Genomic DNA, 7,336 nt, shown 5'->3' with positions numbered 1-7,336 from the left:
AAGAGTCATTCACAGTTACATTCCGCAGAGATTAAATTCAGTTCGATTTGTTTTCGATTAGCACATGTGATCCGTAACAGAATGTTTTGTTACAGCAGAGATTGATTGAGTTAAAGTCATGCCCCAGGCAGCTCAATATGAACTCAACGGCCTCCAAATCAATTGATTATATACCATAATGGTGATCTTGCAAACTTCCACTTCCTTCAAGAGAATCGATTTATTGGATAAGAGAAACACAGTCTTTCTTACTGTTGATCAGACACTCTAGACCAAACCACACATTCCTACGTCTGCCAACTCAAAGACATTAGATGACCACGCAAATACCAAAGGTTTTGTGTTTCAATGGCTCATATTTACCAAAAACCAACATTCTGCAACTTTAATCATATTTACACAACACATTACATTACACACATGTACATTACACAAGATTTAAGGTGATTCTATTTCTAATGGTAGGTCAAACAGGTAGAATCATATTTATTCTGAATCTTAACACAGAATCAAAGTCGTATTAACCTGTACTAGCTCATGGCTTCCTGAAGCGCAATCCAACTGAAGTGGAATGCGAGCAGCTAAAGATTTTCATGATAAGTGTGTTGCTTACCTGGATGTTTTAACAGACTAAACTCTAAATAAATAAAAAAATCATCCAAGAAAATTAGAAAGAACGAGTTCTGGATTTCTGAGATTTCTTAAAGCATGATGTCATGTCGAGACTGTCCACACACACACACACACACACACACACACACACACACACACACACACACACACACACACACACACACACACACACACACACACACACACACACACACACACACACACACAGAGGTTCAACAGATCACCTGTTTTTTTTTACTGATAAGAGTGTGACCTGGGTTAGAGTCCAATTTGATGTTGGCCAACATTACAGACTCAATGTGTCTATGTATAAACACACACAGAAAGACAGACAGACAGATGTTAGAGTAATGTATGGCAATTAATAAGGTAATACCAATTTTAATACCAAAAATACTAAAGCACAGCAAAATATATAGAAATTATTGCCAAAAAACAAAAAGAACTAAATCACAATCATTTTTATTATGCACCAATGTAACAAAACATTCATAATTACTATTGTTTATTTAGGAACAGTCAGGAAGTAAATAAAACAACTGAATCATTGAATCAAATCTCTAAATCAGTACTATGACACAGACATTGATCTGACTAACACCAAATTATTTGAGTTTACCAACTCACCATTGAGGCTAAAATCAGAGACATGTAATGTCTTTAATAAACATGAAGGTCAAATTTAAATTGTGATTTTAGTGTTATAAAAAGTGATTTTGGTGTTATAAAAATAAATACATTATGGATATTCAATATATCATCTTGCTCTATACTACACTATAGAGTAGAAATCAGCTTGTCTAGTAAATATGAAAACATCCTGTATTTGCTCAGAGGCTGTGTTTTCTCCACCTCAACATGTCTATTCAGCTGCTGTGAGGCGGAAGAGTTTTCCCCACAAAAACACATCAGCAGTGGACTGTTTTGTCCCTGGGAGAATGAGATTGGACGGTATGGCAATGAATGGATGAGGTTTTGAGAGTTTCACAGTGACTAATATTTGAAGATTTTTCAGCTCAGGTCTGCTTTAGCCTTCAGATGTGCTTAAGGCGAGATTTACTCGTTCTGATCCACCCTGAATCCCTTTTCCTCTCTGCACTGGCACTGCACGCTGTCCAGGGACAAACCAAGTAAACGTTGCCATGCGTTGCATTATTCATGGTGGGCTAAAAATACCATTACCAACAGACATGAAATGATAATAAAGATCTGGGTTGCATGCATAAAATGGATTGAAAGCAGTACTAACTAAGAGTACAGCTATTAGGGGAAATTTCTGTTGCATTATGCATTTGCTTGGTACTCATTATCATATCTGAAAATAGACTGATACTAAAGCAGTGCACCATGCTGTCAATCAAGCAGGCAACTAACACATAAAGAAAAAAAATATTAGAAGCAATGCATCCAGTCACCAACATAGAGGTAAAATTTTAGTAAAAAAAAAATAAATAAAATAAATTATTTTAAATCAATTATTTTTTTTTATTTAAAGAATATACCTTTTCATTGCATTCTTTTACAACTTTTCTATTTGACCGTTTCAGCCAAAACGTATATTAATTTTCAGCTAAATATTGTCAGGTGTTGAAATGTTGGTGCATAACTATAGGCAAATATGTTTTGATGTTAAGTCTAAATCTAAATCTGCAATCTTTTCAGCAGTACAGAGACATGAAAAAGTTTATAAACCAAACCATAACTATGAATAAGCTATGTGTTATGAATTATATAACAAACATAAGCCTACTATCCAATTAAAAACAGTGTTTATCTTTTAAAAATGAAAATAAATTAATGAACAAACCAGAATTTCTCCTTTAAGCACCTATGTCTCTCATTTTCAAGGAAAACATGCCATAAGACCACAGAAAACTAGTTAAGTGAAGAGTGCAGAGCAGTCTCGCCAGAAAGGGAGCGCTGATCCTGAAGGGTATAGAGCTTGAGCAATGCTCTTTTTCAAATATGGAAATGAGACAAACAGGGAGCCGGAAGTGGAAGCAAGCAGCGACCGTTCAATCAAAGATCGGAAGAGGTGAGTGGGGGGTTGGGGGAGAACAGAAGAACTGGGAGGCCGACTGAGAATGGATCTGCATCTCATTTGAGGCCTAATGAATTACCTCATCCTCAACCCCCCTCGCCCCTCGCTCCTCACCCCGGATGGATGATGTAAGCAGGCAGGGCGCCTCTTCTGGGGGAAGCGTGAGGGAGAGGAGCAGACTCACTGGAAGCCCTGAGTAAACACCAGCTGCTGGGACAGAGCCAAAGAGACAGGGGGAGAGACAGTGAACTGTAATAGTGCTACAAAGTTCTGACTGCCTGGACTTGCTAAAATGTGATGCGTCAAAACAAATTTGCTTAAGCCCCTCAGATTTAAGCTTGAGGCACCAGTAAGTGCACTGTATGACAGTGAACCAATAGGTCACTGCATGCTCGATGAATAAGCTTAGGATTTTCTTGACAGTACCTTTGAATGGCTCACATTGGAAATGAAACTTGTTTTTGTGTGTGTGTGTGTGTGTGTGTGTGTGTGTGTGTGTGTGTGCGGGAGTGTCTGAGAGAGGAGAGGAAAAGAATGTTAAGGGCATTATAGTTTTAGTTTACAATACCATTACTACAACATTTTTAAACATGCAATTTTTTTTTTTTTGTATAATTGAAATAAGAAACCAATACAATGAATGGTTGAAACTTGAGGCTTAGTACTATAGAAAAGTAATACAAGTTTAAATGTTTTCAGCTTAATTATTTTCATATATAAGAATGACATGAAATTGTTTTAAACAATGGTATAAACATCATTCAGTGTATATTTTGTTAATTGGAATGTTTGTTATTATAATTTCAAGCGAATAATCGACAATTTTTTTTTTACAAAATAATTGTGCAGCCCTATAAGCCCACACAAATATATTTACATAAATACACACAAATAAATAAATAAATAAATAAATATATAAATATAAATATATAAATAATAATATAATAAATAACCATGTAGAAATGGTCTCTTATTTTTTGGATGTTAATCAAATAGATTACGCAAAAAAGTGTCTTTTAATCTAATTTTTACATTTCCATTTGAAATGGAATTTATTAAAAAAAAAAAGGCACAAAAGTTAAAACACAAATTTTGGCATAAGTGAAAAAACTGTTATAATATCTCAGTTCAAAACAAAACAGCAGTAAAGGAACACTTTTTTCATATTTTTCATCCTTTCCTATCAAAATACTTGTTCCGGATGAGAAAATACAGAAAATCGTTCCGAATGTTTTAAGACGGGTGAAAGAATCAGAGACAGTGTGTAATCAAACACATTATGAAGTGATCCTGAAGACCTTAATTAGTTGCTTGAGGTGTGTTTGATTAGACTTTGCAGGGCAGTCAATTGCCAGGAGCAGGATTGAGCATCCCTGGTATACATAATTGAGGATATTTCGGATTCAGTGTGCAATGACTTTAAAACTAACAATATTAAAAAAATACTGGATTCACATTGAAGCCACTGCAAAATAGCCTATATGTGCACATCTGTTGAACCAATCCTATATTAATGTGACAAATTGTGATGTTCCATGACAACCGTAAACAACTTAACACTGTTGTGCAATGACAATGATATTTACCATTCAGAGACAACTGTCTTTGCTAAATAACAGTATCCATTCTTTACAACCACAGACACAATGAGATAGGATGACTGTGTGTGGTTTGAACTCAACAGAACGTCCCTCGGGTCTGTAACCACAATACCCCTGCATGTTTTCCTCTAATGCAAGATCCTCAGAGGAAGTGACAAGGCCATATGTGGCAATGCTTCACACAAATGAAGGCCACGGCTGACAAGCAGAGATGGATGCCGTTCATAACTTCCTGCTCGGTCATGATGCAAGCTGTCATCCTTGGTGACTAGTGCAGTTTAAGCATTCAAAGACTTTTCTCATATGAGAGCAACCGATTTCAGCACAAATTGACATACCGCATAGTTTGGCTAATTTAATAAATATTTGCTGAATAAAAGTATTAACCCTAAACCCGGTCCCTGCAAGTATGAGAACTAATACGATTTTGTCGAAAAAAAAAAAAGAAGAAAGCTTCAAGCAGTTAATATAAACCAGTGAAGACTAAAACATCAATTGAAGACAGCCTGGAGACTCTGCTAAACTCTGTGTTTGTGTTTCCAGCTCCACCCAACAAGCCAACGACCATCCCGGCAGCAGAAGCCTAATTATGGGATCCGCATACACACCAACCTCAGCACTAAAGCACTTACATGTACTGTGTGAACTCACTCAAACTACGAGCAGGAGGACACTTGCCAAGAGCAAGATCTGCAAACTGAGAGCTAAATTATCACATGGGGAATTGAAAACACAAGGCCTTAGATAAACATTTAGAAATCTGATCAAATCATTTAAAGAGTCAATATTCATTCTCAACATGTGGAGACTATTTAGGTTTGGCCAACCGATTGGTATCCGGATCTAGCTAATGCAAGCAGTGTGCTGTTTTTTTTTGATGGCCAAATCCAAATATATCAACAAACAAACATTGATCTGAGGTTAAGTTAACGTCATCATTAAAGCTTGACATCTCCATTAGTGGTTTCTAATAATTCCACCACTTTATGATTTGACTTTTCAAACCATGCCAGCATGTATTATGTCCCATGTTCTTCTGAATAAAAATGTAGGAAAGTTTGGGAGACATGATATATTGGTTATTTGGTACATTTTTAAAATATATTGCTGTTAGTCAATGAATATATATCAGCTGACACTGAATTGGATTTGGTTACAAATGCTCATTCCCTTCAAATTTACTTTAAAATTTATTGTACTGCCATTTACCACTTTTTACATTTAATGGGAAAACTTTTGCCTACTTTTAAGTCATTAAATTTGATTTTTACATGTTTAGCAATTTATTTAACATCTTTTGGTCAATATTGTAAAGATGTAATATTGACCATAACATGAAAATAATCATCGGCTTACAGAAATTACAATATGAAACCTGCATGTGAGAAAAAAAAACCCTAAAAAGCTCAATTGAAACTGGCATTTAGTTGCGTCAGACATTACAGGACAGATCAGCTGACTGTTACTGCATTCCAACTTCTCTGTGATATGATCTTCACACCTCCAGTCCTCTCAGAAGAAAAAGACTGTAAATCCAGCCTTTGACAACATAGTGCTTTACAGCTGTAATGGACTAAAGGTAAAAGTGGCTTAGGTATTTTAAGGGCCCTTAAAGACTCTTCAAAGTGAGTTTAAAGTCAGCGCAGAATGAAAATTGAAAGTGAAATGCATGTGCAACTTTGTGAACAATTCTGCATTCGTTTCATTTTTGACCTTGTAATTCTGAATCAAAATATCATTGCTCAATCTTCAGATGAAAACATCAAACTTCTCTCAGGCAATATATATTGGACTTCTCCAATCATATCATCCTCTTTTTTACAATTAACTGCAAGCTTACATTAAGATCTGTTTCCACCCCTTTAAAAGAATGACTGAATGAATTTTGACCTTTGAACTTCGATCTAGTAATACTTTCACAATATTTATTGATACGGTGTATTCTTTATATGCTTAGTGTGGTATTGTGCTGCAAATTTAGGGACACAATGACATTAAACAGTTTTACTACAAATAATAATAAAAAAAAAACATGGTAAGCACAAATTAACCATGGTTTTGCAACAGTAACCATAGTTTAACCATGGTATTTGTAGTAAAACAGTTGTTATACAAATTGTAGTCAATATGACAAAACACCATGGTTACTGCAATATCACTATAATAAAACCAATGGTTAATCTTCATAAGGGAAATACATCTACATCTTTCTCCAGGTAGATGAGACCTGAACTTGTATGCCTTTTAATTACACAGAATTAGCTGGCTAGCTATAAAGATGCCGTATAGTAAACTGATGTAAACTGTGGTCAAACTCTACTGTAATCAATTTGCTAATATATGGTGCATGCTCAAATGAGTCAATAAAGGCCCCAATATACTTCAAACGAAATCAAAGAACAAACTGAAATGACGTCGTTCCGAACAAAATCAGTCCAAAGCGAAGTTAATTTTGCCACAGATATATCCGCACCTGTACGTTCACGGAAAAACATTGTTGTTCTTTCAAAGCGAATTAAAGGTATACAATGAATAAACCTTTGTTTCTAATCAAACTTGTAGGCTACGTGTGAGCGCCGCATGATGTTCAATTTACAGCGTGGCTCCAGAAAGGAGGGTCAGAATGCCCGGAAACAGTATACTGTCACTTTTCGAACTTCTTTTTGCCCTCAAACGAGGAACAAAAAAGAATCCATTTTTAGATAGGATGTTGTCTTAAAGGTGCTTATACAGCAAAACAGCTCACTAAGCTACTGTTTGTAACTAACATGCTCACATCCACAACCAAAACATTCATAAAGGGCTTAAAACTGTGAAGACTCTAAAGACTGAACAAGTGAGTGGCTTCATCTTATGCATCTTAACATCTGAGACTAATGAAGTGTTTAGTGAAGCACCGACTACTACTACACACACACACACACACACACACACACACACACACAAGTGCTTTAGGGCACTCAGAAGAGCTCATTAAAATCAGGATCATGTAAAGTTCAATTCATTAATAGATATCCTGTATTAAAAGGCCTTTAAACCAGCCTAAGCAACTTTCTGGTTT

The sequence above is a fragment of the Puntigrus tetrazona genome, chromosome 16, assembly GCF_018831695.1.
Source record: "Puntigrus tetrazona isolate hp1 chromosome 16, ASM1883169v1, whole genome shotgun sequence".
Classification (NCBI taxonomy): domain Eukaryota; kingdom Metazoa; phylum Chordata; class Actinopteri; order Cypriniformes; family Cyprinidae; genus Puntigrus; species Puntigrus tetrazona.
The sequence above is the reverse complement of the archived record's forward strand: the minus strand, read 5'-3'. Positions refer to the sequence as shown.